Source organism: Ambystoma mexicanum, chromosome 12 (assembly GCF_040938575.1).
Source record: "Ambystoma mexicanum isolate Mex_15411 chromosome 12, UKY_AmexF1_1, whole genome shotgun sequence".
NCBI classification, from domain to species: domain Eukaryota; kingdom Metazoa; phylum Chordata; class Amphibia; order Caudata; family Ambystomatidae; genus Ambystoma; species Ambystoma mexicanum.
In genome coordinates, this window is record NC_090936.1 from 194,857,015 (window position 1) to 194,876,018 (window position 19,004).

At 44.2% G+C, this 19,004-nt stretch overlaps 1 protein-coding gene across 6 annotated transcripts in view; it reads right to left on the reverse strand.

Moving 5' to 3' along the window:
* LOC138513437 (tetraspanin-11-like) overlaps positions 1-19,004 on the reverse strand; it is a 1,127,904-nt gene that overhangs the window by 1,036,054 nt on the left and 72,846 nt on the right. Inside the window, exon 2 of one of the 6 annotated variants that reach the window (XM_069628290.1) lies at positions 16,017-16,250. The exons of the other annotated variants lie outside the window; for them this stretch is intronic. The gene's annotated coding sequence lies outside the window, so the exon portion shown is untranslated. The remainder of the gene's footprint in view (positions 1-16,016; positions 16,251-19,004) is intronic. 6 annotated transcript variants of the gene reach the window in all.

Here is a 19,004-nt window from a genome sequence, read left to right on the forward strand (position 1 = left end):
TCTCAGGCAAACAAGAGCATTGAGAATAGTTCACAGAGTTCAATAATTTATAAATATGATTTAACCAAAGAATGCGACAGGCGCACTCCCCATTATCAAAATCCCTGATAATCTTCCTAGTGGAGTAAGATGGGAGGGCTCAACCATAAAGGCAACCACATAACTCGCCAAATAGTTAAACTATCAGTTGCATATCCATGATTTAATTCCGCATGTACAGCAAAATTGGGAGCAGTGTTCAGAAGACAAACAAAATGTTCACAAGTCTGCCCTCCCCCACATGTGAATGAGTTCCAGATTCAGAGCCCCAAATCTCTGAACCATATAGGTCAGTAACACTCAACGTAGCATGATACATTCTTAACGTGTGATCATTAGGTTGGTTACCAAAATAAAATTGAGATTGTAAAACCCCACCCACCATTTGTGAAATTTGAACAGCTTTATACTTGTCCAAAAAGGTGATGCCCAGGTAGTTAAAAAAGAATGCATTAGCATTCATGTGGAATTAATAATCATGTCTCCCATTATAACCACCAGGTTTTTACCTAGACGCCTCCCTCACATTTACCAAGCAGGTAAACTCCATGGCCTCAGCTACTGCTTACACCTGTAAGCTTATTAGAGCTGCCAAGCCATTCCCCTCCGCAAACAGTTGCACCATTTTGGACAGGGCTCTAATCCTGACCAAACTAGACTACTGCAACTCACTTTACCTGGGGACAATAAGTCTACCATAAACAAAATTCAAATCCTCCAAAACAACGCCCTTAGAGCAGTGCAGGGTATCTCACAAAAGGAACACATATCTGGGATAAGGTGACAGAACAATTGGCTCACCACCAAAGATAAAATCCTACTAAAAACTGTCTCATTAACGCACAAGTGTCTTAGCAATGCCGCTCCACGCTATCCCTCAGAAAGATTCAACAGAAAATCATCCATTCGGCCCACCAGAATGGTCAACTCCAACTGCCTGACGATTCCAAAGTTTAAACTCTCCAAAGTGGGAGGGTGCAGCTTCCCAGCTAGAGCTGCTCAGCTATGGAACTCCCTACCCCCACCCCTGAGATCTGACCAAACTTATCCACACTTTAGACGTCAGATCGTCAACTGGATTAAAGAAAACGACAGCTAGACACGCAGGCATAGACCCACCCACTCTCCTTACACCCACATTTTATATAGCTCTGCACCCTGCATTACCTTAATATTAGCCTGACCTTAGTCTCCCTGATATTGATACCCTAGTACCAACAGGTACCACCTACCTGTATAGAATATGTTTACTGCCTTGTACATATATGCTCTTGTATATTTCTGTATATGCCTGAACATGATACCCTAATTCCTATAGCTCCCGTATGACTACTGCCTTGTATATATGTACTATTGTATATACCTGTACAGCGCTGTAACTTAAGCTGAAAATCGTCTTGTCTCCTCTGTGCCCTGATAACCTCGGGTCTGGCGCGCATTACAAATATTAAAACAAACAAAACTATATATATATATAATATATATATATATATATATATATATTATATATCATGATTTTTCATTTATTATAATTAATAAAAATGTGCCTTTCAACAATAAAGAGAACATACCCACTGATCAACGATTGAAGTGCATGGGAGGTGTGGCTAATAAAATGGTGTCATCTGCATACTTTGTATCAGCTAATAGCTCATGCCCTATGTGAGGGTCAGAAACTTGAGGGGGACAACATGGTAAATGTTTTTCATAAGATGCCAAGGGTTTGACAAACGCCTCACTATCCCTAGCCTAAAGAGGATTTCCCTGTCTATCAAAATAAACCAATGGAAACTCTAACAAAAAGGACTCTGTTCCTGACACTTATACATACATCAAACCCATAAAGGGAATATGTAATGAAAGCCTTGACGCAGAAATGTAAGTAATATAAAGTTTAATACGCGGCGAGCCCGCCTGAAAGCCTTGACGCAGAAATGTAAGTAATATAAAGTTTAATACGCGGCGAGCCCGCCTGAAAGCCTTGACGCAGAAATGTAAGTAATATAAAGTTTAATATGCGGTGAACCCAACAGCACAGCTCTTCTCCAGTTGTCTCTCCATCAACCGTCGCCGCTGTCACGCGATCCCTCTCCCAGGTTCTAACAAAGAGAGAAGGCTCGCGTGACAGCACGCGCACTAAAGCATAACTCTTCTCTACAGAATATATGGCAATTCAAATAAAACAGAAATAACACTTATGTTCATCATAAACCTAATAACTGTACATCCCTGTAATCTCGGTTGGATCCCCTTCCCCAGATTCAAGGCAGGATTTTCAATAAAAAGTTCAAATAGGAAAGTTCCTGTTTGTAACAAAGATCTGATTATAAAATGCTTCTTGCTCCAGAAGTCGTTCACTTGAACTTTAACCAACAGTTCAACTAGACAAACAGTCTTTTACTCTCCACTTATAGCAAAGCCTACGTTGATAAACTCACCTGCCAGGACACACTCCCAACACTACTACCAGTACTTCTGAGGTAATGTTTTGCTTCAAACTATTTGGTAATGTCTTTTGACTTTCAACAGCATCAAAATGTACCACTTCTTCGTGGGAAGACATGATGCACATTGGTGTTGTTTGTTCCACTCTTGTGATTGCCACATGCAATGCAGATTATGCTCCTCTCTTGCTGAATGCTTTCAATCAGAGGGACTTCTTTCCTGGCACTTGTTTTTCCACTTTTACATTAAACAAATACTGATAATGTCTCTCTGTGACACTTGATCTTTTTTGATTTAGACAATGCTTGTTGATGTCCTCTTCAAATAGTGCCTCTTCCTCACTGTGGCAAACAGGGTTATAATTAGCTTGCTTCAGTATTTCCCTCTCTTGGTTTTGGCAATGATGGTCTTTGTTAATTTGTTTCAGTATCTCTTGGCTTTGACAATGATGGCTATTGTTAACTTGCTTCATGATTGCCTTCTCTTGGCTTTGGCAAGAACGTTGACCTTTATATTTACAATAACCTTCCCTTTCTCATCTGTTCACAACGTTCTTATTATGCCACTTTAACTTCTTTATTTCAGTTTGCTATTCACATTTACTATTATTGGCCAGCAGGTGATTACAGAGCATTCCAGGGTTACCCAACAATGGTGAACTCACTGGTTGCTGCATACACGTCCGCTCGCTGCGCTGCCACGGTGCCTTCTGCTTCCTCCGCCTCCTCCTGCATGGAAAACTGTTTTGGTTTTCTTCCTGTGGCCTGCACTGGTTGAGAAAGAAGCGTTACTTGCTCCTGAAATGCTCAGTGCTCACCTGCCACCGCAGCACAGCTCAACATAGGGAAAGCCTCTGTCTCCTGGGGGAAAGCTTTTCACAACGCGTCCCACCCCACAACCTTTGCACTCAAGACCATTATAGGAGACCCTCTCTGGACCGTCATCCGCTCTGTAGATAGAGGTGACTCAAGCGGCTCTTTTTCCCTTCTTCTTCTGCTCCCACTGCAACGTGGAGTCTCTGCAAGGGTTTGAGTCTATTTGACCTAAAACATTTGACCTAATCACATTTGATCACATTTTTTTTACCTTCTTTTCGAGACCCCTGCAAGCCTCCCAACTCCGCCTCAACCAAATCTATATCCTTACCCACCATATATATAAATAATATATAAATAAGTTTGTCCGAAAAAAGGTTAAAAAAAATGTGATCAAATATTTTAGGTCAAATGTTTTTAGTTCAATTATGCTAATACCTCTGCAACCACTCCACCTCCTACTTCTTCTCATGGCGTGCACCTGAGGGATCCGCAAATATTCAAAAGTCCTGCTCAGTTGTGGGTCATTAATTATACTTTCAAAAAGAATGTTAAAAGGGCTCAATGATTGTTACAAATCTAAAGGAGAGTTAGCTTCATCATAAATTAAGGTATTCATGTTTTGATGTCCACATCTATCATTCTCCTGTTGATTACAAGAGTTTTCACTAACACAAATGTGGGCAACTTTGTTAAATGAAGTCTTCCTCTTGAAAAATGATTATGTTTCCTATATGGATTATGGCAGTTTTCACAACCAACAAGATGGATAGCTTGGGAAAGGAAACCTCACTCTGACATCAAGCCATTACATATTCTGGCATCACAGAAATGTCACCCTCTAAGGAAGACAAATACTGTGTCTCTCCCAACTGAGTTCTCCAATACCCTTGGGGCCATTCTCCTCCCAGTTGATCCTCCTGGCTAATACCACCCCCAAGGCCATGATCAGGTAGTGGCTGTCTTGACCTGGCCAACTGGGAGGAGACTTTAGGTAGGGTCTTTGTGAGCACTCCGCAGGATTTATCACACCTATTAATTGAGCATCCAATCCAAGATGTATTAAAGTCTTCTTAAGTGGTAACATATCAATTTAAAAAAAGAAGGGGGTGCCAATACACATCCCTCGCTGAATGCCACTAGAAACATGGAATGGTATTATACATTCACCAACCTTATCAAATAGAACTCACTCAGGTATTCAAATGTAAAGACTGTATGATCAGTAGCAATTGAGCCAAAATATTTAGATTTAAGGCGGACCATAGTTTGGATTGATTCACCTTGTCAAAAACTGAACTTAAGTCCATAATCACTATATACAGTGGGGAATTAGCATAGTAATAATTTGAAATAATTGAATATAAATTGATAACTTGATTAATTGTCCTTAAGACTTCACAAAAAGAACTTTGTAATGAGGGCCAAAATGTTCTTATTAGTTATCCAGTTCAATAACATTGAACATTGATTAAACAACTTCACAAAACAGCTTTGATGAAGAATCCAATTAATTAGATAGGACGACAAGATGCTGAGGAATGGTATGGTATTGTTTATTTGTTAAACGCCTATACACAAAGCAAGTGTTTCAAAGAGCTCAAGGGGGGAGGGAACAAGGGGAAAAAACAACAGTCATTCAGAGCCCTTGAATTTGTGAACGATACACATCTGCACGGACAGAGTGTGTGCATGGAACAAGTGCCTATAATACAATTAACAGTGTATATGATATGATAGTTTATTTATATTGCGCCTATACACAATGGGCCTCATTACGAGTAGGGCGGTAAGGGATACCGGGCACCGTTAAGGAGACGGGTGCCAGTTTTTACCAGGCGTTATGGACGGGACCCGCTAAGGGACTTCAGAGCTTTAGCTACTTCCCCATTCCCATTGAGCCCTATGGGGGCTCAAATGGGTATGTGGAATAATTTTTGTCAATGGAGACTTACCGGTCCCGCAAAGGTCAGGCTACACTGGTTAGTCCCCATTGAACGAGACCGGTACCGTTATTGGAGGCAGTGATGGCGCAAATAGCGCCATGACTACCTCCAATCTCGGAATGAGGCCCAAATGTGTTTCAAAGCGCTTCAAGGCAAGAGAGGGAACAAGGGAAAATACAATTACATTCTTACAGGCCATGAACAGTAAGGATGTGAAATTAACTATCGTACTCGGCCTGACGACATATCAGACACTGCAAGACCAAAGACATAGATAAGGAAGGGAGGGGGGGAGTGGGAAGGAAATGGAAACAGATAGGCGACTACCGTACTAGGCCTGACGACATTTCTGGTAGAGCCAGAGAAAAACAAAAGGTGAGGGAGAGGGGTGCAGAAAGGGAGGGAAGGAACAAAACAAGCAACTATCGTACTAGGCCTGACAACATTTCAGATAGTGCTGGGGGTGGGGGTGGGTGGAACAAGTAAGGGGAGGTTGCTATCATACTAGGTCCAGGGACAATTCTGATAGAGTAAGTGCATAGAAGAAAGTAAGGGGAGGAGATAGGAAAAGGGAGACGGGAGGAGAGAACACAGAGTAAGCAGTCAAACAGTGTGGAGAAGCAAGAGGGGAGAGCGAATACAATTGCAGAAGTCAGTAGTAACACATAATGTTGCAAGCCAGCATACATGATGAGGATGGAAACAGCATGATTCAGGGCCACCATGAGTACAAAATGCAACAGCAAAGAGGTCTGAAAACGATTCTGCAGTTTTTCCAAGTTCATTGAGGTGCCAACAAGGCATGGCGTATTCAGATTGTGCAAGTTCACAGACAGGTGCAGGAGAGGGGTTGGGGGGGTCAAGTGCAGGGGGTAGGGTAGGTGGGGGAGGAGACCAAGTGCGCCCAGTCAGTCAGAAGCTGGGATTAGTGCTGGGAGATGCCACTCTCATGGGTCATTGACCAAGTACAGTAACGATGAGGCAAGTGCAAGGCCCGGAGTCAAGTGCAAGAGGACTGGCGAGGGTCCCAGGGACCTGTGAGACTCAGAGGTACACCAGGCGGCCAGTCAGCAGGCTGCGCGGAAAAGGAGGGAGCGAGGGAAATAGCAGAATGAAAGGTTATCAGGGTAGAGGCAGAGAGAAGGAAGAGGAGAAGAGGAATGTCCTAAGAAGTTTCTGGAACTTAAGGAGATCAGGCTCAAGATGGAGTGCGGCAGGGAGGTTATTCCAGAGGGATAAAGATCTCCCTCCAAATCTCTGCTTGGAGAACCGGCTCACTCGCAGAAGGTTGGAGGTAGATGAGCGGAGGGCTCAGGAGGACAATATTTAGATAGGCAACATTGCAGTTAGACAGGTCCCAGGCTCCAGAAAGCCTTGTGGACAATGCAGAGGGTGATGAAAGGGGTCCTTGCAGCCACAGAGAGCCAGTGGAGGGATTCCAGCACCGGAGAGATGAGGTCCCTGGGCTTGAGGCCAAGGATAGGTCTTGCAGTTCTGTTCTGGATGAGTTGCAGAGGGTGCAGAGCACAGGCAGGGAGATTGGGAAAGAGGCTGTTGCATTAAACCAGCCTTGAGAGAACCAGAGCTATGGAGATAGTGAGCCACTGGGGGAAGGTGAGGAAAAGGAAGAGTACCTCTGAGGAGTTGTAGCTGGTCATTGGACCTTTTATAGATGTCTGCAATGTGAGTGGAGAAGGAGAGAGTGGAGTGAAAGATGACCCCAAGGCTTTCTGCCTCACAGGTGGGTGCGGGCGCAGGGCCAAGGGAAGCCAGCCAGCGGGAGAGTGTGAAAGTGTGAGCAGGAGTCCCAATGCAAATGATCTCAGTCTTACTGGCGTTGAGCCCGAGGTAGTTTGCAAGACACCACGACTGAATTGCGGACAGACAGTCAGATATGAGTGAAGTAGGGGAGGTGGCTGAGGGTAGCCTACAGGAGAGCTGTGTGTCATCCGCATAACACTGGAGTTAGAGATGAAAGTGGCAATCACACGTGCAAGGACAGCCATGCAGACATTGAAGAACCAGGGGACAGCTTAGAAACCTAGGGAACACCACAGGTTGAAAAAGTGATACTAGGGAGAAAGAACCCAATTTCTACCTGGGATGGGTGGTTGGAAAGGAAGGAGGTTACCCATGCCAGAGGCTGACCTGTGATTCACAGGGTGTCATGCAGATGTGCGATGAGGATGTTGTGATTTACTGTGTCAAAGGCAGAGGAGAGGTCAAGAAGAATGAGGACAGAGGGAGTGTTAGTGTCGAGGTTTGAGAGCAGGCCTTCACAGGTGTTCAGAAGAACAGTTTCCATAACTCTGGATGCTCTAAAGCCAGACTGATGGTCGTGGAAGAAAGCAGCAGTTTCAGTGTGGAGGGTGAGCTGAGAAATAGCCAGCTTCTCCATGAGTTTGCCCAGGAAAGAGGCGATAGAGATAGGGCAGTCTTTGACGGAATGGAGGGGTCAGAAGAGGGTTTCTTAGAGGGTGCACAAGGGAGTGCTTAAGAGAAGTTGGGAAAACCAATAGAGAGATTGCAGAGATCAGCCAAGGCTGGAGCAAGAGAGTCAATGTTGTCCTTAATGGTTTTGGAGGGGCAGGGGTCCACCCGTTTGGATGAAGCCTTCATAGAGCAGAACCGTCTGGCGACCTCATCAGATGTGACCAGAGTGAGAGAAGAGAGGAGAAGTGGTGGAGGGGCCTAGATAGGCTCCAGAGGTGTTGGTGAATGAGGTGGTGTGGAGGAGAGAGAGGAAAGATTGTCTTGGGTTTTTGCAGTGAAGTGTGCAGCTAGGGCTGAGCAAAGGTCCTGGGTGGGTGTGACAGAAGTGGAGGCTGCTGAGTTTGGCTGTGTTGTTTGATGCCACGGAGATACAAGCTTGAATAAAGACTCTTTTCTTGGTGTGGATGCAGAGTCGATGTTGCCTTTGAAGGAGGAGGCAGGCCAGTTTGTCAGAGGGTCCTCCGACGAATTCCATTCCTGCTCAGCTTCCCTACACTTCTGTTTAAAGGCAGCCAGATTGGACTCAAACCAAGAGGTGCACTTTTTGGAAAGCTTCAGTCGGACCCTCATGACAGGGGCAAGAGTATCAAGGGTGTTAGAGATAGAGAGATTGAAGTAAGCAAGGGCTGTGTCAGGGTGGGAGTCAGTAGGTGGAGGCACAGTCAGCCGCAGTGACTCTTTTCATGGGTCTGGTGACTTTGAGACCGAGTGGTCGCGACGGGTGTGTCGATGCGAGAGGAGAGCTTCAAGTGTGATGAGAGAAGAGAATGGTCTGTCCAAGAGAGAGAGGTAGTGAGAGGGATTTCGGTAGAGATGAAAGCATCCAAAGTGTCGCCCACTGTGTGCGTTGAGCCAGATGGTAAGAAAGAGAGGGAGAGAGAATTGCATAGGTTGAGGAAGGGTCCTGAGGAAAGTAGAGAGGAAGCCAGGTCAGCCCATTCCGATAGGAAGAGAGTGGACTGTCCTGGTGACTGATAGAAGGTGGCCATAAGGAGAGAAACATTAGGAGTGAGTTAGAGCTTGCAGACTTGGCACTCGAAGGAGGAATAGGCCGGAGTAGAGATGATGGACACAGGTATCCATTCTGAGAAGATCAGGGCCACTCCCCCTCCTGTCCTGTTGGGCCTGGGCACAGAGAGGATCTTGTATCCTTCAGGGAGGAGTGTGTCAAAGCTTGTGACAGAGCTGTCCTATAACCCTGTCTCTGTGATGGCGAGCACTTCAAGATCCATGAGTTCAAGGAGGTTGCAGATGTCAGACGAGTGTTTGACAGCAGAGCAAGAGTTAAGTGTGCCAATATGGAGCAGCGTGCCATCTTTGTTCTTCCGCGGGGGGAACAGGGGATGGTGGTCCGACACCGAGGGTGGCAGAAGAGCCAGAGGGATAGTGGAGGGTGGTAGAGGAGCCAAGGCCGACAAGGGAGCCGGGACAGTGAGGAAAGGCGAGGGAGCCTGTGCAGAGAAGGAGGGCACAACAGGAAAGGGAGTCTGTGTAGAGAAGGAGAAAGGAACAGTAGGCAAGGGAGCCTATGCCGAGGAGGAGCAAGGCACAGCAGGCAAGGGAGCCTGTATGGAGGAGAAGGAAGGCTGAGTAGGCAAGGGAGCCTGTCCAGAGGGAGAGGTAAAGTTTGAGAGGCTAGGTAGGTGCCTGTCAAAGAGGGGAAGGTTGGGTTAAGGACCCAGAACCATGATGGTTCCTTCAGATAGGACATTAAGATGACCCTGGAAATGACAAAGAGGTCAAGGAAGACCTCCCAGCGGGTGCCACTGTTAATGGGAGAAGAGGCGATAGGAGAGAGAAAGGCGACCATGTGGAGAGTCTACAAGTCGGGTGAGGGAACAGCAAAGAGTATGTCTGTGAGAGTCAATCTGGTGGAAGCCGTGACATAGGTATCTGCAATAGGAAGGCCTGGGTTGGAGACCAGTATGTCCTTCTTAAGGTTCTTCTGGCAAGATTTAGTGATAGGAGAAGGATAGGAAATATAGAAGCAGTTAGAGAATATAGATAGTGACATAGCTAGCTGCAGTGGTGAGGAGGACACTTACCAGGCTGAGGCACAAGGAGGTGGGGGCACATCAAAAAACATAGGGTGTGGGGGACACAGAGGCAGTTTTGCACCCAGCAAAAAGCGATTTTAAAATAAAAATGGTAACCGCAAGTACACAGCCATGCTTGATTTTAGCAAAAAGCAGAATGAACCATAGTGCAGCTTGTGCACACAGCCAAGTTTGATGTCAGGCACAGCAGAATGAAACAGTGCAGCATGGTGCAAGGGTAACAGAAGCACCCAAATTCGGATTAAGCAACACACCCCAAAAACGTTTTTAGATGCAGCAACGCTGAATGCAGACGGAGCACATGGAAACAGAAGCACTGATATACATGTATGAAAGAAGTAGATGTAGTAAAAAGGAATGAGGTTAGTTAAGAAAATGGATTGAGAGTACAGCATTGGCAATGCCTCAGGAGAGTTAGCAATGGTAGAACACCCAAACTCATAGTCATTACTGCACGAAGTCCTTTAATCCAGAGAAAGAGCACCAGTCCAGGAATTAGTCTGGTGGATGGATGGAACATAGCTAGAACAGAGTTTTATATGGCACTCCAGGCCCTCCACAGCCTGGATAGGCACGGACAGGCTCCTTAAAAAGTGGTCCTTTTAAACAGGGGCTGGCTATTCGCCTTCCGGCTCCTTATTTGCTTGAAATGGAGAAGGAAGGGCAATCAGAGGCAGAAAGCTGAGCACTCAGTGAATGGAAAAATGAACCAGCCATTTTAAAGGTGCAAAGAAGACAAAGGCACTGCATGGCCCACTGGCCAAAAACACAACCAAAGCATGAACTAGCACACGCTGTTGGTGGGAGGGCCTTAGCATCAAAAAAAGTGAATGTCAGCAAAGGAGAAATTAATGAAATTTTGCACTCGCCACCACGCACGCTCTAAATGCCCTAAATTGCTGTCCCAAGCCCCTTCTGGGCTTACCTTCTCAGCTGTGATATATAATATCCAGCAGGAAGGAACTGCTTGTTTCAGGTGTAGTGATCTCCTTTTTTTCAAAACCGGAGTAATCCTGGTCCCCTAACAGGATTAACAAACACATTATTCTAGTGTGCTAAATGGCATTAAAAAATTATTCTTTCCTTCTCCGAATGCACAGCCGAACCGTGCCGTAAGTCTATCAGATGCACAGAAAAACCGTGCCATAAGTCTATTTTCTTGGACGCAGATTGTACCTTGCTTTTGCCGGTACTGATTGATCCGGAAACAATGTGTTGTCACTTCCCGTTGAAAGCAAAGTATCAGAGACAAGTGAAGATGCCGAATTTGACTGAATAGGGAGGACAAGCGCTGAGAGCAGTTGTACTATTAGGGAGCCATGTTGGCTCTTGGTGCCATGTGAAGTTAAGAACCCTGTTTCTGACCAAAGTCTCCCAAAGTTGTGAACCACCCCAGAGGCATACTGACTATCAGTTTATATGTTTACTGCAAGCCCTTCGGAAAGTCCACAAGCTCGGGTCAATGCTATAATCTCTGCGGCCTGCGCAGAGTTATGCATGATTCTCTTGGTTTCCACGACCGTGCTTAATGTAGTGATTGCATAAGCAGCTGTGAATGTACCATCCGGAAGTTTGAACCAGGAGCCATCACAAAACAGCTCTCCTTGCGGATCATCCAAAGGAGTATCTTTCAAATCAATTCTACCCTTTGTCTCTTGTTCGGTAGTATACAGATAGTCATGTGACTCTTCATCGCCGCAAATAGTATGTTGCGGGAAAGGTAGGAGATCAGCCGGATTAAGAACACAACACCTCTTAATTTGGATGTGATGAGCAAATAAGATCAATTCTTATCTCGTCAACCGGTCCAGAAGTGAGGTGTTAAGTTTGGGTTTGGTTCAGTAGAACATCTACAGAGTGAGGCACCATCAGGGTTAGATCATGGCCTAGGACCATTCCCTCACTGTTTTACAGACGCAGCAGCAGCAGCGACAGCTCGCAAACATCTTGGCAAAGCGCATGCTACAGGATCAAGGGCGGAAGAAAAGTAACCACACGGCCTATTCTTCCCTCCATGTTCCTGTGTTAATGCAGCCAAAGCACATCCATCACATTCATGCACAAACAACACAAAGGCCTTTTCATAGTTTGGTGTGCCCAAAACTGGTGCAGAGCATAATGCAGTCTTGAACAAATCAAACGATTGCTGGTGTTCCGCGTTCCACGGCAATGGCGAAGAAATGCCCTTCTTTGTCAAAGCCAACATCGGTTTGATCACTAGTGACAAATTCGGGATCCACAACCTACAGTAAGAAGCCATACCTATCAAGGCTCTAACTTCCTTCTGTGTATTTGGCACAGACATGCCAGAAATGTGTTTTATACGTTCAGATGTCAATCTTCTTCCCGCCTTTGACAGGAGATAGCCTAAATAGGCGACCTCCTGGCAACAATATTGAAACTTTTTAAGCAAAGCTTTGTGACCATGCTTAGCTAGATGAATAAGCAATAATACAGTACCCTCCTTACAGGCACTCTCAGAGTCAGCAGCTAAAAGCAAGTCATCAACATATTGAAGCAATGTACAAGTAGAGGGCAATTCAAGGGTATCAACCTGTTCTTTCAAAGCCCTACTATAGATGCTAGGACTCTCTGTGTACCCTTGAGGTGCACGAGTAAATGTGAACGAGCGTCCCCCTAAGGTGAACGCGAACAAGTATCTACTATCCTTGTGTATAAGAAAACTAAAGAAAGCATTCTTTAGATCCACAACACTAAAGTAAGTAGCTGTAGCTAGAATCATGGTCAATATTGTCGTCACATCAGGCACAATTGGAAATTGCAGAGCGACGACTTTATTAATGGCACGTAAATCAATTATGAAACGGAATGGAATTGCATTATCGCCTTTCTTGTACACGGGTAAAATTGGACTATTGCACAAACTTCCTGAAATTTCCTCAATCACCCCGCGATGTGCAAAATCAAAAACAATGCATTTCAAAGCTCGCTCGCCCTCAACTGAAATCTTATACTGGGGAATGCGTGGCAGCGCAATCCCATGTTTCAAAACTATCTTAACAGGCTCAATCTGTAAAACACCAACATCGTTGTCGTCAACAGCCCATAAGCTCTCTGGTACATGAATGAATTCTGGCGGCAAAGGTCTAGTCAAGAATTGCGAGACAGAAAATTGCTGTGGTGAAGAACAATAAATTACTGCATTCAGTTCCTTTAACAGGTTCAACCCCAGCAAATTCTCTCCACAATTCGAAGTCAATAGAAATGGACAGTGCTCCATAAAGGGACCCAAAGAAATGGGTACCGGCGAAGAAACTGGACAAAAAACTGGCGTGCCAGAAAACCCTACAGAAACATTGGTTTTCCCTGACAGTGGAATGTTTGGAACCCGTGAATGATCAATGGAACACTTCTGTGCTCCAGTATCTATCAAAAACTGATGTTTCCTATTTCCCACCACCATTTCGACGTAGGGACCTTTCTGATTGACGGGAATAGGTGAAGGTTCCAAATCCTGATTCGGGCAATCCTAATGAAACAGAATATCATCAAAAGGAAGCTCTTCAGATAAATATGCAGCAGGAGGATGATCAAATATGTTCCTAGTGTCCGCACTCGAAGTCTGATTATCCTGTGAAAAAGGTTGCTGAGGATCCTGTGAAAACTGATCTCTACCAGGGCCCCCTACACCCGGGCGACCTCTGGATCGTCTACCCATATTCCTAAATGTGTTATTCGACCTCTGTTGAAGGACGGGGCATTGTGCACGCCAATTACCCTCTTGTCGACAATAGGCACACTGGTTAATGTTCACAGGACCCAAGGGCACCTTCCCTTGTGGAACATACTGACCTCTAATCTGCGAACTACCCCCTGTGGGGCCTCTAACAATTTGCTGTAATAGTACTTTAGTCTTTAAATCACCTTTTTGTTTTTCAAGTCTATCTTTTTCATTATTGACACGATTCTCGTAGTACTGAGCCACATGCAGTACTTCTGATTGGGACTTTGCCTGCCAAGCGCTCTCAGAAGACCTAATTTGTGACTGGATGTCAGGCAGCAATCCACGCACAAATTTGTCCACAAATAACCTTTTCCCAGACTCTGTGCCTAAGTTTTGTCAGCTGAAATCCGTGAATACCTGTTCGAACCGATTAAAGAACTCGGTAGCACCCTCAGACTTCCCTTGGACACAGGCCGTAAGTTTGTCCCAAATAATTCTTTTCTCAGGAATTATGGTTTTCAATTTTGCAATAATTCTATCAGGCAAAGTCAGTATCACCTGGGTCGGTCTTTCACCAGCTGGCCTTTCTCCATCGAATCTAGTTATATTCGCCCATGTATGTCCGAACCCTGGCACGTCGTCTATAGTCCTAACTTGTTTCCACAAATCTACGGGCAGGAGTACAGGAAATAACAAATCAATATCGCCTAAGGTGAACACTGAGGACTGCAAGACGGACTCTATTTCTTTATAGAATCCTGTCGGATTTTTCCTAATATCAGGAATAGATTGTCTAATAGTATTCACTTCTTGTCTTGAGAACAGGACATGAACAAACTGTGATATATAATGTGCAGGAATGTTCACAGCGACTATACCCTGTGCAGCATCGGCCGCAATCTCAACCTTCGGGACAAATGTCGGAGGAATCTCTTTCATAGGCAACTGAGAAGTAAGTGACTCCGAACGCTTACTAAGCAACAGAGCTAAATCGAGCGCTAAAGCAGTCGAAGAGGTGTCAAGTGCAAAAAGCTCTCTTATAAATACTCAATAACTCTGTGGGACAACTAATCTTTCTTTTTACACAATCATCCTGTAGGTACTCTATCATTACCTGTATCACTTTCCTCTGCATTTCTGGCATATAATGATTATTTGTCTCATATACCTCAACTTGAGTTATCGACATATCTGAAATCCATCTAAGCGCATCCTTCGTACAAATTCGTGCTTCCTCAGATATCGATTTTCGACAAGGAAGGAACCGTTTCTGTACATACATACTTTCCCCCTCGTCATCCTCGTTCTGTAACCTTTCCAACTCCTTTCTATACTCAAATAACCTTCCGACATGCTCATTTACTTTCTCCACAGTGTCTCTTGAAAACGCTAAAGTGTTTAGATCCCTTAACCCTTGCGGGAGATCTGTATTATTTAAGTTGCCCCACATTACACATAAATGAATCCCTAAACCTTCAATAAAAACATTTTTCTCAGGAAAATTATCCATATTATAAAGTGTGGCAAAAACATTAGCTTGATCATCCCTCTCCATACAATGCTTAGCCCATGCAACTAACTCACGTTTCTTCTCTGGTGGGACAGTATTGGGAGTGACAACCTTCGACCCCGCACCTTGATCGACTACAAGTGGCACAGGACCACTTGGAAGAGAGGGAGCAAGCAAATTCAATGGAGGTACTGTTACTGGTGCAATAAGAAGAGGTGGAGGAATAGGTGGAGGAACAGTAACTGGAGGAAGAGGAACATTAGGAGGAGCAGGAACACCAGCAGGTAGAGCAGGAATAGCAGCAGGAAGAGGCAAAGCAGCAGGAAGAGGAACATACAGAGGTGGCTCAGAGGCACCAGGCCTTCGTTCATTTAACAATTTGTCTATGAATTCGTCGGAAACACGAAGGTCTTTAGAAGGATAGATTTTCTGTATTCCAAGTGAGAAAGCCCTATCCATATTCCTAGTCGATTCAGAATGTTTATCTTGGTCATACAATAATGCTTATTCGGCGTTCGTCTTATGACAGCGCGCATGTTTTTCTCTACCTTTAAGTTGCTGTAACGCTTCTTTTTTCCAATTCTGCAAAACATCAAATGCTGCAGGTCTAGCCTTTTTCTTTAATAGAATTGACTCTAAATACTCAATACGAGGGATTTCAAAACTACCATTGATTGGCCACTGAAGTTCGGAGGCATGTCTGGTTTGTCTGTGCCAAATATCATTAAACACTATACTTCCAATGCCATGCTTACAGTACATAGTACACGCCGGCGACCCCTCTGTGGTGCGGGACGGCTAAATTCCAAAGATTGTCTATCGCTGCGGAAAAACGCCCTGAAGCAGGTAGACAATTTCCCTGGCATATCAAATTATTGGTGTTACCTGGTCAATAATTGTGTCTGTAGATACAATACGCCAAAATCAAATTATCAGGATTATTTAAGAGTCGAGTCACGACTCACCTGATCAATTTCCTAAGGAGGTCCGATCGGATTTCAAAGAATCTTACCTAACTAATCTTACCTCGTGTGTGGTGATTTTGGCAAATCTGCCCGCCTCGATAAGTGGACCCTCGTCAAGATGCCGTTCTCGGACCACAAACTAATCGTCCAGGGATCGGGTCATGCAGCTCTGCTGAGGTGTCGCATCTCATTCAGTGTGGCCCCTTTTTGTCACACCGTCCGATCCCGGTCCCATAGCGAGGGTCAACCTTCGATAATCCAGCATCAATCTTGAGGGTCCCTGTTCGGGCGCCAACTGTGAAAACAAAATAAAAAAAACCAAGGTTGAGTACCCCAAAAGGAAATACACCGAACATGGGTTACAAAGGAACATATAAAGATCTTTAATTTATACTGAATCAGTTACAAAGAGCAAAACAAAATCAGATAGCTATCGGCCCTCAGTACAACACAGCGAACTCCAGCGTGGTTCGATGTATTCAGTGAGAGACGCTGTACATTAGAATTTGTTGCTCTTTTATACCATTTGCGAACACGATGTCCAACCCTACTTCGGGTTAATATTCCTCTAATACATTACTGGGTTCATGCCGAGTTCGCATATCCACATGTAACTAGTTTGCCTTTAATACATACGTCAACAAGCCTGCACGGCAACTGTGTGTTTTGGGATTTCCCATACAGGTCTTCTCAAGCATTAATACAATGTAGTTAAACAAGTGTTCTTAGTTCAGTATTTGAATACATTGTTCTTAACATATGCTCGTGGATTAGTTTCATTGCATGAGTAATCCTTTACACACAGGTCAGCGAAGGACAAGGTCTCATTTCACAAACTCAACAGGTGGCCTGCAGGCAAGTTACATATTAGCTACACACAGAGGTCAAGACGGCCATGTTGTATTTCGGAATGACAGCGTCCAACATTTTAACTCACAGGGTGACTTTACAAAGCGAACCTAAAATGGCGGATAGACCTAAAATGGCGGCTTTCATTGATTGAGGTCAGGACCTTGCAACACGGATTTCTTCGCAAGTGGTTAACAAGCAGCTTGGCGTTGACCAATATACACATATTCGTTGCAATAGTAGGCAGAATATTATTTCCCATTTGACATAAGGGCAGTACAGCCAGAAAGGGCAGTTTGCACTGAACAAGAGTAACAGCAGCAACACGAGACACATGTGTCTGCCTCATCTTGCATCATTTGTAAGGTACTGCTGCCGCTCAAGTCACACAAGTCAAGCTGTGCATATTTGGATTCCCCTAGTCACCTGGGTAGAAATCCCAAGTGGTACAAGATAGGCTAAACATGAGAAAAACTCTACGGTATTGCAGTCTGTAACCCACTTAGGCGTACTTAAATCGTGATATGTATGTGCCACAAACCTTAACTGGGGCTCCAAGGGAAAGCACAGGGACTTCACTGTGGCTGGAATATATATCAAGTGAAGCCTGATTGGAGAACGCCTTCTCTACTACAGGATGCTACAAGGCAGAAGTGATGAGGATACATTCAGCATTTGCTGAACTGAGTTTCAAATGAGGGAGACACTGAGTCTTTGATGACCCATGGCAGTTCCGCACTCAAATTGCAATGATCAGACTTCCTCATATGCTCTTTGCTATACTCTGGACTTTCACCCTGGACTGCCCACCCTGGATTTCTTGAAGTTATTTTCTTGGCCTGGTCTCAGGTCCCCTTACTTGTGCACAATGAGGCCTTTGGCCGTGTTGCGCCCTATAAGAAATACTAATAATACATTTTCAACCGTTGGGGATGGCACATAAATACATAGGAGTCATCTGCATACTGTTGAAAGAATATCCCTACTACTCCACTCTACACTGATTCCATGTAGATGTACTCTAACATACGAATGATGCATTTCTGGGGCTTTCTGCCATAATGTTCTATTGTCTAGAGTACATACTAAATGTCTTCAAATATCAATAAAGTTCACGCCTATTACAAATCAGTGTAATATTTGATTATCCACGATATGTGATAATTCACTTACGTGACCATTCAATACATCCGTTTATTTCAAATATAAAACTCATAAAACGTATACATTTAAAAAACGAATTTTCCAACAAAAATACAATTACAAGAAGACAATATATACACATCAGGTTATACAGTTGTAAAGATTGTTTTCCTAATATAATACATTGCCCATAACAGAAACCGTTAAGTGGCCAGTAACATATCAGTAATTATACAAAAATGTAAAAAAACGAGTAGACAAAATGCATGATCTTTGCCATATAATAATTTCCAGGTTTCCTTTTTACAACTTACTCACTATCAAACTAAATCACCATATGTCTACACCGTTTTGTTTATCATTTGATTAAACAGGAATTACCTTGGGTTGCTCATTATAATTTTCTAAGGAATTCTGCCATTGGAACCACATTTTTGCATTCCATGACCGCAAGATGTAGATCTTTTAGTTTGGGCCATTAGGTGTCGCTTCCGACACCTATTTTTATTTTTTATTTTTTTCATTTATTACACGCCCAGGCCCTGGGGTATCACGGCGTGGTTACAGACAGCTTTGATATTTGTCATACAATTGTACAGATGTGCATAAAGTTATTACAGCAAGCAGAATAATATACAATTCGCTCAAAAACATTATTTACATTTGGAACCTATAAGCCGAAACTATTGCATTGGAGTACAGATAGAGAGGAATGGGGCCTATGAGGAGGAACACAGACGAATGACATGAGGGACCAACAGTCTGAAGGTGTTGCATGGTTATGAGCACCCCCATTGCCTGCCCATGGCCATACAAATCCCTACGGCTGTTCCCACCCATTCCTGCCTCTCCCTCCCCAAACCTCCTCCTCAGGGGAACTCTTTGAGCTCGCTTGAATCAAACCTTACTGGCCCTGCTAGTTACAAAAAACCCAACAATGTTAATCTATCAATGGTTTCAGAGGTTGATGCGATACCCAATTGTGATTTCTGAACACAATCGGTGTCCGTCATTTGTGAATCGTTTTGCCACAACATGATGTTTTCCATTAGCAGCG